Source organism: Lampetra planeri, chromosome 56, assembly GCF_965212315.1.
Source record: "Lampetra planeri chromosome 56, kcLamPlan1.2.h2, whole genome shotgun sequence".
Lineage (NCBI taxonomy): Eukaryota > Metazoa > Chordata > Hyperoartia > Petromyzontiformes > Petromyzontidae > Lampetra > Lampetra planeri.
The window spans coordinates 1,275,575-1,297,902 of NC_136162.1; positions in this window are offsets into that span (position 1 = coordinate 1,275,575).

Below are 22,328 nucleotides of genomic sequence, written 5' to 3' on the forward strand. Positions count from 1 at the left end.
GAGGAGGTATGGTTAGCAGTAATAAAGGGAAGGAATTTTTATAGTAAGGAGCTGCAGCAGTCAAACCTGATCAAGTTCGTCATTGCCATCGTCCTCGGACGAACGACAGGCAATAAGATCCTGCGCCGCTCCGGCCCAGTTAGATCCACGAGCACAAGCGCACGGACTTGATGAAGAGCGTCGTTGACAGCGACTGGCGAATGCACGTGAACCACCGCCCGGCTCCGCTATTCGCAGGGAGTTGACGTCGTCGGCATTCTCAAGTAGTCGCAGGCCTTCTCGATGTATATCACCATCAAGTCGGACATCCAGTCGTCGCCCGTGCCGGTGCGCAGCCGCGACTTCAACATTTTCACGGCAGAGAATGCGCGCTCGGTGGTGGCCGTGGAGATCGGGAGAGTCAGGATCAGTCGAATGAGCTTATACAAGTGAGGAAATATGATAATTGTTTTTTTACCCTTCCATCTGGCAACAAAACTGACACCATTTCTACACGAAGTCATGTTTGCATGGACCACAATACCTGCAGTCATAATGCAAACAAAAAACAAAACTCTGATAATGTATGCACTGTCCTTGAAGTTGATTGGTCGACACCCGAGACAGCTTTCCTTAGAGCCTAGTCTCACATGGTGTTGGACCAGATGACGCCAAAATGTGCACCTTTTGCAGGGCAGGACAAGGTGGCAGCCAGCATTTTGCAGCAACCGGATATCCGGTTATCCCGATTACCGACTTTCCCAAAATTTCAGGGGCTCCGCCCCTGGTTGCCAGTAGGAGTAGCGATGACTGCTGCTGTGTGGTCTAGCCTAAGGGTCATCCCTAGGGGCAGCTGTCTCCGTGCATCAGTCTGCTGCCAGTAGGGGTAGTGATCGTGTGTGTGTGTGAGGGAGATCGCAACTGATACATTTTGAATCTGGAAAAAATTAAAATTGTGGGCCATGATGCCGGAACGAAGTGGTTCAGCTCTTGCTGATGACGTCAGTGGGGGAGTCTTTAACGTGCGCTATGAGCGAAGCAGCCTTTGCTGTTCGAGAGCAGCCGCCTATGACCACTTGACAAAGGCAAAGATCCCCCGTGTAGCGTTAACAGACTGTCGGGGCAAGTGTTGTTAGCACCTATGAAGGGCCGGAAGGGAACACGAGGGGGTGAGTGGTAAACACCACCCACACACACACCAATACCCGCCCGTGCCAGGCTAGGTGCACTTTGAGGCTATCACGTGAAGTGTCGAACGCTCGCTAACACGAGGAGGTCTCGGGACAGACCCAGCAGGTTCCATGGGTTGGCTGACTGAGATGACCGGTCGATGCACCACCACCTGTGCCCCCTACTGTGCCAATTCGCTGCATTTTATCCGCCCGGCCCTCCGCTCGTTGTTGTGAGCGTTGCTCCTCTGCCCTCCGTTGTTGCTGGAGGGCGACTTCCTCCAACTGCCCAGCAGCAGCAGCGTCCTTCACGAGCCTCCTCCTCCACCAGAGGCCGATCTTGACACCCCTGGTACTGGTCATTGGCAAGTCCACTCAGCTCCACATCCTACCGTACCCCATCAGCTCCATCTCCCCCCCCCCCCAGCCCTTGTAGCAACCCCCTGTATGCGGCCAAACAGAAGCTGCTTGGGCAGCACTCGGTGGCTTTGGGTGCGGTGTCTGGTCACGTGGTGTGTGGTCACGTGGTGTCTGGTCACGAGGTGTCTGGGCACGAGGTGTCTGGGCACGTGGTGTGTGGTCACGTGGTATCTGGTCACGAGGTGTCTGGGCACGTGGTGTGTGGTCACGTGGTGTCTGGTCACGAGGTGTCTGGTCACGTGGTGTCTGGTCACGAGGTGTCTGGTCACGTGGTGTCTGGTCACGAGGTGTCTGGTCCCGTGGTGTCTGGTCACGAGGTGTCTGGTCACGAGGTGACTGGTCACGTGGTGTCTGGACACGAGGTGTCTGGTCACGAGGTGTCTGGACACGAGGTGTCTGGTCACGAGGTGTCTGGACACGAGGTGTCTGGTCACGTGGTGTCTGGACACGAGGTGTCTGGTCACGAGGTGTCTGGACACGAGGTGTCTGGTCACGAGGTGTCTGGACACGAGGTGTCTGGTCACGTGGTGTCTGGACACGAGGTGTCTGGTCACGAGGTGTCTGGACACGAGGTGTCTGGTCACGAGGTGTCTGGACACGAGGTGTCTGGTCACGAGGTGTCTGGTCACGAGGTGACTGGTCACGTGGTGTCTGGACACGAGGTGTCTGGTCACGAGGTGTCTGGACACGAGGTGTCTGGTCACGAGGTGTCTGGACACGAGGTGTCTGGTCACGAGGTGTCTGGACACGAGGTGTCTGGTCACGTGGTGTCTGGACACGAGGTGTCTGGTCACGTGGTGTCTGGTCACGTGGTGTCTGGTCACGTGGTGTCTGGTCACGTGGTGTCTGGTCACGTGGTGTCTGGTCACGAGGTGACTGGTCACGTGGTGTCTGGTCACGAGGTGTCTGGTCACGTGGTGTCTGGTCACGAGGTGTCTGGTCACGTGGTGTCTGGTCACGTGGTGTCTGGTCACGTGGTGTCTGGTCACGAGGTGTCTGGACACGAGGTGTCTGGACCAGAGGCGTAGCTGGGGGGGGGGGCAGGGTGGTACATATGTCCCCGGGCGCCAAGGTAAAGGGGCGCCAAAATGAGGCTTACAACGTCACATTATAACTTATTCGGGCGGGCGCAGCAGCCTGAAACTACTGCACAAATCTACACCTCAACCTAAAAGTTAATATATCCCACCACACACAACCTACATGTCATGTAGTTACATTTTGGTACGCGCGCCTATTAAGAACTTACATGGAAGAACGTCCCAAACAACAGACAGTCGCAGTCTTTCAGCCTTAGTCACTGACCTGTTTTTTGGTGGTGGAAACTACGACGGCCTGAAACACGCTGGAGTGCACGATCAGAAGCTGTTAAAGCTATCTATGAAAGACTGGATGAACTAGTAGGGCTGCTAGACAAATTATTGGAGGACGTAACTATGACGCCTGAAACCAGAAGTGATGCAGAACAGTTACAGGCAGGCGTACTAAATTTTAACTTCATAGTTTTATTACATTTCATGGAATGTCATTCTTGGAAAAATGTATCGTGTTCAGGAGCGCTTACAGGATCCTACTATGAATTTCAAGGAAGCAGCAACTGATCTTTAATCTTTGGAGCATGAATTTGTCAAGCTTCGTGATGATTTGAGCCAAGTTGCTGTAGAAAACGCAAAAACAAGATGCACAGCCTGGGGGATCGATGTGGACAGAAGAATTAGGCGACGTCGGAAGATGCCAGTAAAACTGGCAAGAGATGGAGGACTTTCAGCAGAAGAAGAAATTGTGCGCGTTATGAAGTGTATTTTATCGACTTCAACATGAGCTGTCAACACGGTTTTTACGACTAAAAGACCTGAACACAAAATTTGGATTTCTGCTGGACGTCAAAACTCTTCTATCCGACACAGATGTCGATGCAATTCGTCGAAATTGCACAGATTTTGGACATTTCTATGACACCGACATCAATGGCCACGAACTTTTCACAGAAATTGGAGATTGAAAAATGCTGCTCAGTAACCGGAATGAAGTTCTACCAGAAACTCCTTTGGATCTTCTTGGTTTTATTGTGTTTTATGGAGACGACATATTTCCGAATTTGCGAATTTCACTGCAAATTTGATTAACAAAAGCAGTTTCAATTGAAAGCTGTGAGCGGTCGTTCAGCAAATTGAAACTTATTTTTGTCGTATTTGCAGCTTCAATAGGACAAGATCGTCTCAGCGATCTTGCTCTTCTTAGCGTTGAAAGAGAAACATTGGAAAAAACTGATTTTGATTACGTGATTGACCAGTTTGCGACAGTGAAATCAAGAAAAATTAATCTTTTGTAGACTATGTCAACCAGTCTATGACAGTGACTGAGTGAGCCATGTAATATAATTTTTATAAATTTGCTTTTTTAAATACAATGTTTCATTAAAATTTAAATTGTTATTCCTTATTCGATGTAATAGGAAAATGTGATTAAACGGGGGGGAGGGTGGGGGGGTGTCAATTTTATAGTTCGTCCCCGGGCGCAAAATATCCTCTACGCCTCTGGTCTGGACACGTGGTGTCTGGTCCGTTGTTGTTGGAGGGCGACTGCCTCCAACTGCCCAGTAGCGTCCTGCACGAGCCTCCTCCACAGAGGCCGATCTTGACACCGCTGGTACCGGTCATCGGCAAGTCCACTCAGCTCCACGTCCTCCTGTACCACATCACTCCATCTCTTCTCTAGCCCGTGCCGCGCCCGTTTAGCCCCCTCGATCCGGCCGAACAAAAGCTGCTTGGGCATGCGGTGGCTGGGCACGCGGGCTACATGACCCAGCCAACGCAGCCATGCCTGCTGCACGTGCAGACGGACACACGCACGCGCGCGCACAGGAATTCAGAGGGCGAAGCGGTCTACGCAGAAACTCGCGCGGCTCATAAATTAAAGCGAGGAGTCGGAGAAGTGACGTCACGGGAGTGTCCTGGAGGTCGTTAAAACCACGTGGGAGGGTAGTGACGTCACCCCCTCCCCGAGTTTCATTTTCATTTCCCCACCACCACCACCCCCAAGTGGTGAGCGGTGGCGCAATGGTGAGCGCTGAACTGCGAGCCGAAACGGAGAGGGGGAGGTGGGGGGGGCAAGCAAAGTAATAAAATAATAAAACAGTGAATGCAGCACCCACGCACCCGTTCCAAACGCGCGCGGTTTACCCCGTATTCTTGTGCCAGGGGGAATTGAGTTTGCAGGTGCGTTATGGCGTACAGCCTGTTTCAATGCGGGCAACAACGACACGTGTTTGCGTCTATCGGTTTGTGTTTCTCTCCCTTGTGATGGGACTTTGTAGGATGAACGTTGAGATTTATAGGGGCCACGGGGTGACCAATAAGGTCTGAGCTGGTCTGTGACAGCTATGTAGTAGTGTTGTGTATAGTAGTGTGTAGTGTATAGTGTATAGTAGTGTAGTGTATAGTGTAGTGTATAGTGTAGTGTGTAGTGTATAGTAGTGTGTAGTGTAGTGTATAATAGTGTGTAGTATAGTGTATAGTGTATCGTACATAGTAGTGTATAGTGTATCGTAGTGTAGTACATAGTAGTGTAGTACATAGTAGTGTAGTGTATAGTAGTGTCGTGTATAGTAGTGTAGTGCATAGTACATAGTAGTGTCGTGTATAGTAGTGTATAGTAGTGTAGTGTATAGTGTAGTGTATAGTAGTGTAGTGTATAGTAGTGTAGTGTATAGTAGTGTAGTGTATAGTAGTGTAGTGCATAGTAGTGTAGTGTATAGTTTTGTAGTGTATAGTAGTGTAGTGTATAGTAGTGTAGTGTGTCGTAGTGTAGTGTATAGTACATAGTAGTGTAGTGTATAGTAGTGTAGTGTATAGTAGTGTAGTGTATAGTTCATAGTAGTGTAGTGTATAGCAGAGGTGTGGACTCGAGTCATGTGACTTGGACTCGAGTCAGACTCGAGTCATGAATTTGATGACTTGCGACTCGACTTGGACTTGCATAACAATGACTTTGTCCCACCTATGAGATGTGGACTCGAGTCATGTGACTTGGACTCGAGTCAGACTCGAGTCATGAATTTGATGACTTGCGACTCGACTTGGACTTGCATAACAATGACTTTGTCCCACCTCTGGTGTATAGTGTATAGTAGTGTAGTGTATAGTAGTGTAGTGCATAGTAGTGTAGTGTATAGTAGTGTAGTGTATAGTGTATAGTAGTGTAGTGTATAGTAGTGTATAGTACGTAGTAGTGTAGTGTATAGTAGTGTAGTGTATAGTACATAGTGTAGTGTATAGTGTAGTGTATAGTAGTGTAGTGTATAGTACATAGTAGTGTATAGTAGTGTAGTGTATAGTAGTGTATAGTGCATAGTAGTGTATAGTGTAACGTATAGTGACTTTGTAGGATGAACGTTGAGATGTATAAGGGCCACGGGGTGACTACCAATGTCTGAGTTGGTCTGTGATAAGGTCGGGCACTGATCAGGGGTTGACAGGTTTGCCTCTATCTATCTCTCTCCACTCTCTCTATCTCTCTCTATCTCTCTCTATGGACGGCACCCCCATGCTACGTACTCAAGTCACTCATTCTATGTCACTACACGTGTGTTCACATTCGTAGGCCCTCGCGAACAGCACTTGCCCCAACAGTATGTTAATGCTACCCGGGGGATCTTTGTCTTTGTCAAGTGTCCATAGGCGCTGCTCGCTAACAGCACTTGCCCCAACAGTCTGTTCAGGCTACCTGGGGGATCTTTGTCAAGTGTCCATAGGCGCTGCTCGCTAACAGCACTTGCCCCAACAGTCTGTTCAGGCTATACGGGGGTCTTTGTCTTTTTGTGTGTGGGGGGAGCGGTGGTGCAGCGGTTAGCGCTACGCTGCGCTCCGAACCCGGCGACCCGAGTTCGAATCCCCGTTCGCGGCCAACAACGGTGACGATTATCTGAACCGGTCGTGGGCCTCTCCTAGGTCGGCTCAGCCTCAAATTAGATGGGTTTTTTTGTTTGGAACCGGTTTGATTCCCACCCCAGGGGTTGCCGCGACCGCTTTGCTTGTGTAAGTGACGTAGAATGATGACGTCACGCACCTAGGGGTGGGGGGGTCAGACATTTGTGACGTGTGACGATGGGGGGGGGGGGTGAAAAATCGTCCAAAATCGCGTGACGTCATTTATGGACGGCCCCAATAGAGGGGAACTGGGAGTGTAGTAGCCATCTCTGCCAGTAGGGCGTGCAATGTAACGGAACTGGTCCCTAGGGGGCATAGTCTTAGGATTTTTTCGGTAAAGTCACCATGTAGGTAAAAAATAAAATTAAAAGTTAATAAAAGTTAATAATGGAAATAAAATAAAATAAGAAATCACGACGTTTCGGAGGCAACACAAGTCTCTGTCATCAGGTGGGACCGTCACAGCTAAAATTACTGCATCAAGTGAGGACAATTCCAAAAGACCAGCCCTTAAATATAAGTTAAGGGGGGAGGAGGGGCTTACCTGAATGTGGTAACCAGGGAATGGAACGTGGGGGTGGTGGGCGGGGCTACTAGAGAAGTAGTGCTGATGGCTGGCAGAGAGGGGGCGTCAGATAACGTAGCAGCCCGATTGGCTGGCAAGAACACGTGATAGACCAGGGTAAGGATATGGGCCAAAGGTGACAGAAGGGACACGTGGGGTATGACCCAGAACCTTCTGGTAGGTTCCAGAAGGGAGCGTGGCCGAGGGCGGAGCCAGGTCACGCTGGGGGCATAAAAGGGAGGTCCCGAGGCTGGGTCGGGGCTGTCTGCTGGAATGGAGTCCTCCGTGCTGCGTCTTCCCCTTGGGTCTTCGGGCTTCGGTCTTCGTGCTCGGCATCGTGGGTCAGGCAGGTTTATGTCGTTATCCCGTTGTGGTCCATAGGATAAACGTGTTGCCTCTTGAGTGAGTGTGTGTCTCTCAGTGAACCCACTACACTTGTATGTCAGAGAATGAGCGGTTAGCGCTACGCTGCGCTACGAACCTGGCGACCCGGGTTCGATTCCCGCTCACGGCCAACACCGTTGACGAATATCTGAACCGATCCCGGGCCTCCCCTAGGTCGACTCAGCCTCAAATGAGTACCTGTGCGATGTGTAAACATCGCCACTAGGGAGACAAAGGCGGCCGGGCGTGGAGTTGGCCACCCACCCCCTCGTGTGCCGTGCCGGCCTTTATATAGGTGCTCGCTAACAGCACTTGCCCTGCAGTCTGTTAAGGCTATACGGGGGGTCTTTGTCTTTATCTTTGTTCGGGGATGCCACCCCTAACGACCAGCACACACGATCTTACCGGAGAGGGTTGTGGGTATCAGGCGCCTTGAGACATGGGTGGAAGGCGCCTTACAAATGCACGTCAGTTGTCATCATCATTATTTTCAAATCTAGAATAATCATCATTATTGTCGGCATCATCGTCAAGGGGAGGCAGAGTTCCATATCGGGACGGCGGAGTCAAGGGGAGCTTCTGCCAAGTTCAAGTTCATGTATTAGGTGTAGCCCTGTGAGCCATTCGGCTCTTGAATCGGGTGCAACCGCAACAAACAGAAAACAAAAACATGAACAAAAAACATCTTAAAGTGACTATGTGCAAACAAAAAATCCAAGAAAAGACAGCAAAATATTGCAGATAAAGCACCGTACACCAACGCTGTGTGCAAAAATCCCAGTGGGATGCAAGTCAAACAACCAACAACAACCACAAGACAACTTAGATTAAGGCCATCAGTCTAACTCTGTACTACAACAAACAAACATGGCCAAACCAATACACTTTTCGAAAATCACCAAAATATAGCATGAAAGCAATGACACAGTGATCATAGGAACTGTGACCGAATTTTCACAATGAACGACGTCAACAACATGTACCACCAAACTCTGCAGCCATAGCTGGCTGCATGAGTCACTCCACAACAGCAGGAGCATCAGTTGGAGTATCAACATTTTTCAATGCACCTTTAAAGATCAGCACACAATCAAAACACAGATCATACTTTGCAGCGATCTATCGGATGCAATGACTCTGGCAGCCTGGGGAGACGGGGTTTGATGCGAGTGGGTTGCTTGGCATGGGAAGTGTCGAGCAAAGGGGCCACCAAGCCCAAGTCGATGGTCAGAATCGGAATCTTGATTTTTTTTAAATCCTCGGGGGGGTCAAATCCGATTGAGCCGTCGAGTTATTTTTTTTTTCGATTTAAAGCTTTCGTGACTGCAGGGATTCATCTTCTTGGTTCTTTCGGTCAAGTCACGTAGAAGGCGCTCTTCTCCCACCAACCCAGCTTAAATATACGCTCCAAGCTTGGTGGTGTTTCATTCTTCGCCTGAGGACGGCTGCTTGCGTTGTGGCCGAAACGTCGTGAGAATTATTTTATTATGTTTTATTTTTATTATTTTATTATTTTCCTTCTACGTGACTTTACCGAAAGAACCAAGAAGATTTTTTTTTTCTCTCTTTCTGTCTCTCTCTCTGTCTCTCCCCCTCTCTCTGTATCTCTGTCTCTCCGTCTCTCTTTTTGTTTTACGATCAGTGGAAACAAGAAGATGCTCGGTGTAGTCGGCACTTTGCTTCGTTCGTCATTTCGTTTTTTTGGGGGGGGTTTCAATGCTTTTGCTTTATGTAACCCCCCCCCCCCCTCCGTTCTCTCTGTTTCTCTCTCTCGGTCTCTCTCTCTGTGTCTCTGTGTCACTGTCTCTGTCTCTCGCTCTGTCTGTCTCTCGCTCTGTCTCTCTCTCTTTCCTTTCGTGTTGTGCGCGGTGCTTTTAGCGCCACAGCGCGTCGATTTGTAGCGATTATTTTGATTTGTGTTGCTGGTGACTTTGTGTATTTCATATCGAAATAGCCTCCAGTACTTTTGCTGCTGGCGGCAATAAAAGTTGTTTAAAAGTCAAAAAGTCTCTCTGTCTCTCTCATACTATTCAGATAGAGGGGAGGAGGGGGTGGTGAGAACGTTACTACGAAGTAGCTCAATCACGTCATCGAGTGGGACGTTTCTGCAGCTAAACCTAACAGCGCCCTTCCCAGCAAGGCACGCGTTCCCCGGTCAAAGATCAGAGCGATGTTTATCAATGAGGGGTGGTGGTGTTTTCGATCACCGTGCATTGTATGTGCGTGTGTGTGGGGTGTGTGCGGAGTGTGTGGGGGGTGTGTGTGTGGTGTGTGTGTGCGGAGTGTGTGGGGGGTGTGTGTAATGGTGTGTGTGTGGTGTTTGCGTGGTTTTTGTGTGTATGGTGTATGTGAGTGGTGTGTGTGATGTGTGTGTGGTGTGTGTGTGGTGTGTGTGTGGTGTGTGTGAGTGGTGTGTGTGTGTGGTGTGTGTGTGGTGTGTGTGAGTGGTGTGTGTGTGGTGTGTGTGTGAGTGGTGTGTGTGTGTGAGTGGTGTGTGTGTGTGGTGTGTGAGTGGCGTGTGTGTAGTGTGTGTGGTGTGTGTGGTGTTTGTGTGGTGTGTGTGGTGTGTGTGTGTATGTGGTGTGTGGTGTGTGTGTGTGAGTGGCGTGTGTGTAGTGTGTGTGGTGTGTGTGGTGTGTGTGTGTATGTGGTGTGTGGTGTGTGTGTGTGAGTGGTGTGTGTGTGTGAGTGGTGTGTGTGTGCTGTGTGTGTGTGGGGGAGGTATATGGTGTGAGTGGTGTGTGGTGTGTGCGGTGTGAGTGGTGTGTGTGTGTGAGTGTGTATGTGAGTGGTGTGTGTGAGTGTGTGTGAGTGTGTATGTGAGTGGTGTGTGGTGTGTGTGAGTGTGTATGTGAGTGGTGTGTGTGAGTGTGTGTGTGGTGTGTGTGAGTGTGTATGTGAGTGGTGTGTGGTGTGTGCGGTGTGAGTGGTGTGTGTGTGTGAGTGTGTATGTGAGTGGTGTGTGTGAGTGTGTGTGAGTGTGTATGTGAGTGGTGTGTGGTGTGTGCGGTGTGTTCTCCCATCCGATCGGTAGTGTAGCAAGACTCGAGTTCGATTCCCGCTCACGTCCCAACACCACTGACGTTTACCTGAAACCGTCCTCCTCCCCTCGATCGACTCAGCCTCAAATGAATACACGGTGCGATGTGTGAACATCGCCACTAGGGAGACAAAGGCGGCCGGGCGTAGTGCCGACCACCCACCCACCAGAGGTCGCAACCGGGTACCCGATACCCGTACCCTACCCGATACCCGGCTACCCGTACCCGGCCGGGTACGGGTACGGGTAGCCGTTTGCGACCCTGGTGCGGCCGGGTACGGGTAGACCGTGAGTCACTGGTGAGTAACCGTTTGTCACTCATTTCGGGTAGGGTATGGGTACGGGTAGGGAACGGGTACCCGTACCCGGGTACGGGTAGCCATTTGCGACCCTGGTGCGGCCGGGTACGGGTACGGGTAAGGAATCAAAACCCGTTTGCGACCTCTGCCACCCACCCATCGGTGCCTTTGCCACTCGCTAACAGCACTCGCCCCAACAGTCTGCAGAGGCTACACGATGGGGGCTGTGAGGGTCTTCGTTTCGTGGTCTCTTCTCACGTTCACGTGTTCCTCTCTCTCTCTCTTTCCCTCTTCGATGTCATTCCGAGAGTGCAACTCTCACCCCCCCCCCCTTCCCCACCGTGTCCTGGTACTCGCTCTTCGATTTCCGTTCCATCACCTCGGGATTTCTGAAACCGCTTTGAACGCCAGCTCCACCGACAATTTTAACCGAAAAAAAATGTTTTTTGATATCTTTCCAATACGTACAGAATCGAAATTTTTTGGTTTTTTTAGCCCGGAGAAATCCGATGAGCTATGAAGCTTTTTTTTCACGTCCAAGATCAGCACGGTGCCAAAGAAGTTCAACGTGAAGTGCATCTGGCGAATTGCCCGATGATGCTGGATGCAATTACCAGCGAAACGTCGTACTACTAAAACATTTTAAATGTTGTGGTTTCACGCTTCAACACACCGGTGTGGGGGCTAAAGCAGTGAACTATTTTGTCTTTTGTCAACGTGACACTTTTTTACTGATTGGCCGTGTCGGGTGGTGGAGGGTTACGACACATTTATAAATAACGCGATTTAAACCCAAAAACGTTGATTATGAATAATATTGGTCGCGAAAGCCTGACACGTGTTAAACTGCATACACAGGGACAAATTAGAGTGCACATCGCCAGATGACAATGAAGCAATCGGCTGCCCATTCGACATCACCGCATTCGCGCGCTTTCAGATGCGTTCAAGTGGCCGTCTGGAACCTTCTTGCTTCTGACGTTTGGAAGTCACTGGGAGCTACAGCACTTTTAAATCGACTACTGCATCGTCAGCATCATCAACGATATCGTCATCGGCACACGTAGCAACATCGGCAGCAGCATCGTCGTCGCTGACATCATCATCAGCAGCAGCAGTAGTATCAGCAGCAGCATAACTATCATCATTAGCAGAAGCATCATCATAATCATCATCAGCAGCCGGGGAATCATCATGAATAGCACTATCATCGTCATCAGCAGCAGAATAATCATCAGCAGCAGCAGCAGGAGATTCGTCATCAGCAGCAGAATAATCATTATAATCAGCAGCAGTAGCAGAACTATCATCATTAGCAGAAGCATCATCATAATCATCAGCAGCAGCCGGGGAATCATCATGAGGAGCACTATCATCGTCATCAGCAGCAGAATAATAATCATCATCATCAGCAGGAGATTCGTCATCATCAGCACTATCATCGTCATCAGCAGCAGAATCATCATCATCATCAGCAGCAGCAGGAGATTCGTCATCATCAGCACTATCATCGTCATCAGCAGCAAAATCATCATCATCAGCAGCAGCAGCAGGAGATTCGTCATCATCATCAGCAGCTTGCCACGTGTAATCTAAACTCTAAATTGCATCTGCTCAACGAGCAGTTGTGGTAATTCCACGTTCACGTGACGGGGCAAAGTACGTCCGCTTGGGAAACAACCCCACACGTTTTATCAGCCCAGCAGAGGAGGACATTGATCATGATGATCATGATGGCGATCATCGAGAAATATTGAATTCTGACGATATTGAAAATGATTGTGAGCATTGATGATGAAGATGGCGATGAATCTTCGATTTATTTTGATGATCATTAGAATGATGATGACGTTAGATTGCTGATGATGATTCATCTTCGATGATCAATAACATGATGATGATGATGGATGTTTATTTCGCCAGTGATAATACTTTTAACAGTACCACTAATTGATGATGAATAATGTGATGATGAATTTTGACTGTTGATGGCGATGATGATGAATCTTTGATGATGATTATCATGAGCACTATAATGATGATGATGATAATTGCTGATGTTACCGATGATGATTATGATGAATCGTTGATGATCATTATGATGATAATCGTGATCATTAAAATTTTAATGAATATTGCTGATGCTTCTGTTCCTGATTATGATGATGAATATTTAATGATGATCATCACGATGATTGATAATGATGATCATCATCAGATGGTTGCTGATGCTGCTGCTGATGACGATGATCTGAGTAACAACACGAAAACTTGAGGATCCCGCACGTGACTTTATGATTACATCACCGTTGTGACATCCGCATCCGTCGTAACCACGTGGTTGTCCGTCACGACGATGTCCGACGTTTCTCTCCACGTGCCTCCGCTGGGCCTTCTTCAGCAAATTCAAAAATATCCCTTCCCCCCCGAGATGCCCTCGGAACTGTAATTCCTGAAGAAGGTGGCCAGCACGTGGGGCGAAACGTCGGACGAATAACCACGTGGTCACAACAAGAAAAACCACAGCGGGGAGATGTCACTGCTCTAAGTTAGCTCGGACAAAGATCCCCCGAGTAGCCTTTAAGAGACTTTAAAAATAGAGGGTTTGACCCTTTCTGTAAGTAATAAAACAGTTTGTGTTAAGATGTTAAAACACCAAAATGAAACCTGTTGCAAGGAATCACGCATATCTTCTTGGTTCTTTCGGTAAAGTCACGTAGAAGGGAAATAACAAAATAAATAAAATAAAACATAATAAAATAATTCTCACGACGTTTCGGCCACAACGCAAGCAGCCGTCCTCAGGTAAAGAATGATGACGGCTGCTTGCGTTGTGGCCGAAACGTCGTGAGAATTATTTTATTATGTTTTCTTTTTACTATTTTATTACTTCCCTTCTACGTGACTTGACCGAAAGAACCAAGAAGATGAATCCCTGCAGTGTCACGAAAGAAGCTTTAAATCGAAATTGAATCACGCATACTGTTGCTGAACATGCAAACAAAAAAACACGCGTGCTCTGGTAGTGTATGACAGAGGTGGGACAAAGTCATTGTTATGCAAGTCCAAGTCGAGTCGCAAGTCATCAAATTCATGACTCGAGTCTGACTCGAGTCCAAGTCACATGACTCGAGTCCACACCTCTGCTATAAACTACTATACACTACACTACACAACTATAAACTACTACACACTACACTATACACTACACTATACACTACTATACACTACACAACTATAAACTACTACACACTACACTATATACTACACTATACACTATACCAGAGGTGGGACAAAGTCATTGTTATGCAAGTCCAAGTCGAGTCGCAAGTCATCAAATTCATGACTCGAGTCTGACTCGAGTCCAAGTCACATGACTCGAGTCCACACCTCTGGTGTATGATGATGTTTTGTCTTTGAAACTGATTGGTCCACACCAGAGACCGCTTTCTTTAGAGCCCAGTCTCGAACGGTGTTAGACCCTGAGCACGACAAAATGTGAACAGAGCAAGGGCCAATGCCACTGTCAGAACATTGAGAGCTCGGGGTGAGAAGCTACATCATGGGAAATGAAATAAAGCAAAATTAAATTAAAATCAATCACGACGTTTCGAACGCAACACAAGCGATCATCATCATCGTCAGGTGTAAATGGGGTAAACACGTAGCGAGGGAACACATAGGGAGACATCACACGGAGGCAAATACAACAAGAAGATGGGGGATGAGAAACTCAACAGACCTTAGGAACACAACGTATTTCAAAACCAGTCGGCCAACAACACAGTCAGACACTTACCTGGTTGACGGCGTATTTCAAAGACTGCTAGATTTCGCGTTCATCTTCTGGGCTGAACGTACCAACGTAGTTTAACACGTAGCAGGCTTTCGCGACCAATACTATTGATAATCAACGTTTTTGGGTTTATATCGAGTTATTTATAAATGTGTCGTAACCCTTCACCACCCGACACGGCCAATCAGTAAAAAAAATGTGTCACTTTGACAAAAGACAAAATAGTTCACTACTTTAGCCCACCGGTGTGTTGAAGAGTGAAACCACAACATTTACAGTTTTTTTAGTAGTACGACGTTTCGCTGGTAATTGCATCCAGCATCATCGGGAAAGTCTGGCGTGGTTTCACGCTCCATCACACCGGTGGGCTAAAGCAGTGAACTATTTTCTCTTTTGTCAACGTGACACTTTTTTTGCTGATTGGCCGTGTCGGGTGGTGGAGGATTACGACACATTTATAAATAACGCGATCTCACCCAAAAACGTTGATTATGAATACCAACGTAGAACAGAGTGAACAGATACAAGGTACAAGGTAGCAGAGATTACGTCCACAGGGAAGAACACACAGGGAATTATGACTTGCGCAGCACAGAGGGACAACTGGAATAACACCACAACAAGAGACCGACACACACGCAGAGGCACCACACAGAAATCTCTCTTGCCAGCATCAAATTATAAGAAGAGGTTTTACCCAACAAACTCCTACAGACTGCTGGAACAAGTGCTGTTAGCGAGTAGCACCTATGAAGGCCAGCAAGCCCGTCCGCCTTTGTCTCCCCATTGCTGATGTTAATGAGCACACCGCACCAGGTAGACATTTAATGCCGAGTCGATCTAGGCGAGGACTCGGGACCGATTCAAATATTCGCCACTGCTTTGGGTCGTCGGCAGGGTTCGTAGAGAAGTTCAGTTCTAACTACTGAGAATTTTTTAATTTTATTTTACCAGGTAGGGCGCACTGAGCGACGTGTCGCTCTTCTCCAGAAGTAACCTGGCGAATCGCAAGCGACAGTTCCACGAAGTGGCTTATCACGTGGAGAGTTACAGCAGCCAAATCATTAACACTAAAACACGTTTATGAATGTGGAGTGGGGCGGGGGGGGAAAACCCCGGAAAAAAATCCACGCGACCACGAGGAGAGAAAGAGAGAGAGAGACACGCAAACTCCAAATGCACAGCGGCAGGCGCCAGGAACGAGATCGAACCCACGACCCTTCCTGGACACGAGGTCAAGGGAGTGAACATCTCCTGGCCACCGCGGGAACGCCGCCACTGCACCACCGGACCCCACACAAAGACAAAGATCCCCCGTGTAGCCTGAACAGAATGTAGGGGCAAATGCTGTTCGCGAGCACCTATGAAGGCCGGAACGGTACACGAGGGGGTGGGTGGCCAGCACCACGCCCGACCGCCTTTGTCTCCCCAGTGGCGATGTTTACCGCATCGCACCAGATACTCATTTAAGGCTGAGTCGACCTAGGGGAGGCCCAGGATCGTTACAGATAATCGTCACTGTGGTGTTGGCCGTGAGCGGGAATCGAACCCGGGTCGCCGGGTTCATAGCGCAGCGCGCTGACCGCTGCACCACCGCTCCCCACACACTCACACTGACACACACACACGCACACCGCCACGAACACACACACCACACACCACACACTACAGACCTTCATTGTGTCAAATGACAGAACGGGGCGGTCAGCACCACGACCGGCCGCCGATGTTTGCACGCCGCGCTTGGTACTCAATTGAGGCTGAGTCGACCTAGAGGAGGCACAGGACCCGGGACTAATCTCCATCTCTTCCGTAAGCCCCCCGGCTCCCGCAGAAGAATGCAGCACAGCAAATTGCCCGGACTAACTCTCCATCTGCTCCGTCCGTACGGGGATCGAGCGTTGCTCCTCCTCACACCAGGCCGGGTCGGTGTCTCGGGGGGGGGCGGCCGAAAGTGCCGAACACCCCCAACCCCAGGCGCGACCGACAGGGGGGCCACTCTCAAACCTCGCCTCGACCTCCTCCCTCCCTCCCTCCACCCCCTCCCTCCACTCCATCCCCTCCCTCCATCCTCATCCCTCCCTCCACCCCCTCCCTCCCTCCTCATCCTTCCCTCTGAAATTTCTTCAAATCTCAGGAGGGCCGCTCCCTTTTCTCAGTAAAACTGCAGCGCCACGCACGAGGGAGGGGAGGGAGGGGAGGGAGGGAGGGAGGGAGGGAGGGGAGGGAGGGGAGGGGAGGGGAGGGAGGGGATGGAGGGAGGGGGAGGGAGGGAGGGGACGGAGGGAGGGGGGAGGGAGGGGAGGGAGGGTATCTGGGAGGGAGGGAGGGGGGAGGGAGGGGGTAGAGAGGGGAGGGAGGGGAGGGAGGGGGGATGGATGGTGGGAGGGGAGGGAGGGGGGAGGGTGGGAGTGGAGGAGAGGGGAGGGAGGGGAGGGGGGAGGGAGGGGGTTGTGGGGTGTTTTCGGCGGGGAGAGCCCAGGGTGCAAATTCTCTTCCCTCCCCAAAATGTCTCATGGCACCGCGTCTCCAGCGAGCGTGGTTGGCTGCGTACGGTGCGAAAGAAGTTCACCGTGCATACGTCCAGAACTCCAAGTGTTACCGCCACCATCACCACCACCATCACCACCACCATCACCACCATCACCACCACCATCACCACCATCACCACCACCATCACCACCATCACCACCATCACCTCCACCATCACCACCACCATCACCACCATCACCACCACCATCACCACCATCACCACCACCATCACCACCATCACCACCACCATCACCACCATCACCACCATCACCACCACCATCACCACCATCACCACCACCATCTCCACCATCACCACCACCATCACCACCACCATCACCACCATCACCAAAATCACCACCATCATCAATAAAAAAAAAGCTGTCACCGTCATCACCGCGAACACAATCAGTGTCATCTTCCACTCTCGGTCTCGATTTGCTCCTCCGAATAATCCCCGCGTCCCACACGAAACGATTCTCGCCACCCACTGCCCTGGACTCCGCCTAGACCCCCAGGGAGCCGACTGAGTGTCCTCTGTGTATATATAGAGCAGCCTGGGGCACTCACCCACTCACTCACTCACCCCATCACTCACCCGTCTCCTCACCTGCACCACACACCTGCCCTGGGCTCCGTCTCCACCCCAGTGAGTCGACTGAGTGTGTGTGGGTCCCCTGTGTGGATATAGAGCAGCCTGCGGCACTCACTTACTCACTCACTCACTCACCCACTCACTCACCCACCCACTCACCCACTCACTCACCCACTCACCCACTCACTCACTCACCCACCCCATCACTCACCAACTCACTCACTCACTCACCCACTCACTCACCCACTCACTCACTCACCCACTCACTCACCCACTCACTCACCCACTCACCCACTCACTCTCCCACTCACTCACTCATCCACTCACTCACTCACCCACTCACTCACTCACTCACCCCATCACTCACCCACTCACTCACCCAATCACCCACTCACTCACCCAGCCACTCACTCACCCACTCACCCACTCACCCACTCACTCACACACCCACCCCATCACTCACCCACTCACTCACTCACCCACTCACTCACTCACCCAATCACCCACTCACTCACCCACCCCATCACTCACCCACTCACTCAATCGCCCACCCACTCACTCACCCACTCACCCACTCACTCACTCACCCACTCACCCACCCACTCACTCACTCACCCCCATCACTCACCCGTCCCCACACCTGCACCACATACACCTGCCGACTCACAGCTACCGCTATTCCTACAGCCGCTGTTCTAACACCCGCTGTTCTAACACCCGCTGTTCTAACACCCGCTGTTCTTACACCTGATGTTATAACAAGTGCTAGTCTTACACCCCCTGTTCTAACACCCACTGCTCTAACACCCGCTGTTCTAACACCCGCTGTGCTAACACCCGCTGTTCTAACACCCGCTATTCTTACACCCACTGTTCTAACACCTACTGCTCTAACACCCCCTGTTCTAACACCCACTGTTCTAACACCCGCTGTTCTAACACCTACTGCTCTAACACCCACTGTTCTAACACCTACTGTTCTAACACCCGTTGTTCTAACACCCACTGTTCTAACACCCCTGTTCTAACACCCACTGTTCTAACACCCGTTGTTCTAACACCCACTGTTCTAACAAGCGCTAGTCTTACACCCACTGTTCTAACACCTACTGCTCTAACACCCCCTGTTCTAACACACACTGTTCTAACACTCGCTGTTCTAACACCCACTGTTCTAGCAAGCGCTAGTCTTACACCCACTGTTCTAACACCTACTGCTCTAACACCCACTGTTCTAACACCTACTGTTCTAACACCCGTTGTTCTAACACCCACTGTTCTAACACCCCTGTTCTAACACCCACTGTTCTAACACCCGTTGTTCTAACACCCACTGTTCTAACAAGCGCTAGTCTTACACCCACTGTTCTAACACCTACTGCTCTAACACCCCCTGTTCTAACACACACTGTTCTAACACTCGCTGTTCTAACACCCACTGTTCTAGCAAGCGCTAGTCTTACACCCACTGTTCTAACACGCGGTTGTTAAGAACGGTTCTAACACCCGTTAATCTCACACCCCGCCGTTCTAACGCCCGCCGTCAAGAGCAAGCCCCGGCACCAGCAGTTCAGAGCCGCTGTGCTTGCTCTCTCGCCTGCACCGTCGGACACCGTCACCTTTGTCTCCCCGAGCCTCACAAGGTGAGTCGATGTGTGGGGTATGGGGTGCGAATGCCGGTGAGATTTCAGGCTGAGTGGACCTAAAGGAGGGGGGGTGGTTAGCGTTGACCTAAGGCCCCCCTGAGATGCCTCGTGTCCATCAGAGGGAGCAGCGGTTGTGTTTTTGTCTATCCATAATCGATTTGTTATTTGTGTGTGTGTATGTGTTTGTATGTGTGTGTATGTGTTTGTATGTGTGTGTGTATGTGTTTGTATGTGTGTGTATGTGTGTGTATGTGTGTTTGTGATTGTGTATGTGTGTGTGTATGTTCAAGATCAAATTCATTTATTAGGTATAGCCCTGTGAGCCATTCGGCTCTTGAATCGGGTACAACAGCAACAAACAAAAAAGAAAAACATGAACAAACAAACATCTTAAAGTGAATATGTGACTAAGTGTATGTGTGTGTGTATGTGTGTGTGTAGTGTATAGTGTAGTGTATAGTAGTGTAGTGTATAGTGTAGTGTATAGTAGTGTAGTGTATAATAGTGTATAGTAGTGTATAGTGTAGTGTATAGTGTAGTGTATAGTAGTGTATAGTAGTGTATAGTGTAGTGTATAGTGTAGTGTATAGTAGTGTATAGTGTAGTGTATAGTGTAGTGTATAGTAGTGTATAGTAGTGTATAGTAGTGTATAGTGTAGTGTATAGTGTAGTGTATAGTAGTGTATAGTAGTGTATAGTAGTGTATAGTGTAGTGTATAGTGTAGTGTATAGTAGTGTATAGTAGTGTATAGTAGTGTATAGTGTAGTGTATAGTGTAGTGTATAGTAGTGTATAGTAGTGTATAGTGTAGTGTATAGTGTAGTGTATAGTAGTGTATAGTAGTGTATAGTAGTGTATAGTGTAGTGTATAGTGTAGTGCATGGTGTAGTGTATAGTAGTGTATAGTGTAGTGTATAGTAGTGTATAGTGTAGTGTATAGTGTAGTGTATAGTAGTGTATAGTAGTGTATAGTAGTGTATAGTGTAGTGTATAGTGTAGTGTATAGTAGTGTATAGTAGTGTATAGTAGTGTATAGTGTAGTGTATAGTGTAGTGTATAGTAGTGTATAGTGTAGTGTATAGTGTAGTGTATAGTAGTGTATAGTGTAGTGTATAGTGTAGTGTATAGTGTAGTGTATAGTAGTGTATAGTGTAGTGTATAGTGTAGTGTATAGTAGTGTATAGTAGTGTATAGTGTAGTGTATAGTGTAGTGTATAGTGTAGTGCATGGTGTAGTGTATAGTAGTGTATAGTGTAGTGTATAGTAGTGTATAGTGTAGTGTATAGTGTAGTGTATAGTAGTGTATAGTAGTGTATAGTAGTGTATAGTGTAGTGTATAGTGTAGTGTATAGTAGTGTATAGTAGTGTATAGTAGTGTATAGTGTAGTGTATAGTGTAGTGTATAGTGTAGTGTATGGTGTAGTGTACAGCGCACCGGTTGTGTTGGAGAGCCAAGCCACAACATTTACAATCCGAGTACGACGTTTCGCCAGTAATTACAACTAGCTTCATCAGGCGACAGCCAGATTCGTGGAGAAGTCATCACCTGTTTCGTTCCTTTTTAGAGGCGTAGATGTGGTGACCATTGATTTATTCACGCGATCTAACCCAACAAAAAAACCTCTATTATGGATGATATTGGTCGCGAAAGCCTAAGTGTTGCAATTCATTTGTATGATTGGTTTTGTTATTCGCATTAAATCGACATACATAACGCGCATGCGCACATACATTGTGCTTATTGGTTCAGCACTAAACCGGTTGTTGTGTTTCGATTTGAAGCTTTCGTGACTGCAGGGATTCATATTTTTGGTTCTTTTGGTAAAGTCACGTGGAAGGGAAATAATAAAATGATAAATCATGAAAAAAACAATGATAAATAATAATAATAATAAAATAATATAAAGAAAACAATATTGTTTTATTTTCATTCATTTTATAAATTTTATTATTTTGTTATTTTTCTTCAACGTGGCAATATTGTTTTATTTTTATTATTGTATAATTTTTTATTATTTTATTACTTCCCTTCTACATGACTTTACCGAAAGAACCAAGACTATGAATAAAATAAAACAATATTGTTTTATTTTTATTATTTTTGTTATTTTATTATTTCCCTTCTACGTGACTTTACCGAAAGAACCAAGAACACGGTTGTCGTGTGTTGGGAAAGAGTTAAACCAATGCACAACATTTACAATTCGAGTAGCTGGTAACGTTTCGACGGTGATACTGGTAGGAACCTCCTGGTTACACCAGCCCACAGGGGATTATTGTGTCCGTCCGTCGTGCAGGGAGGGGCTGGGTGGGGAGGGGAGGGTGGGGAGGGTGGGGCTGGGTGGGGAGGGTGGGGAGGGGCTGGGTGGGGAGGGTGGGGAGGGGCTGGGTGGGGAGGGTGAGGCTGGGTGGGGAGGGGAAGGAGGGGTGGGGCTGGGTGGGGAGGGGCTGGTCACCCCGTGGTGCCCTTATAAAACTCAACGTTTAACCTACTCACGCCGGCTTGTGCCCGCCCTCACAGTCAGGCATATTTGCGGAATACACCACGCCGCCGTTGACCCTGGCCATTGACCGAGCAACCCAACGTTCCTACCAGCTCCCTCCGCATGAATGTGTTTATCATAACATCAACAGCAGCAGAAGCAGGCAGCACCATCAAATCGATTAGCCAGAGTTATGGAGAAATCCGCCAGCTGTTTCGGTCTTAAATAATCGTAGGGATAATCGCGTTAATATCAAGATCCAGGATGGTCATGTCTATGCGCCGCTTCTCGGTGGCAGCCCCAACAGTCTGGAACAATATCACCCTCTGCACATTCGCAGCATCACCTCAATCGCCTCCTTCAAGAGACACTTACTAACTCACCTCTACAGCCACGTGCTTTTGAGCGACTCTGAGCTTGGCTCCGCGCCTATGAGTTGCGGCCACTACGTCTGCAAATTTGCGCGCGTTACAAATTGAACTATTATTATTATTA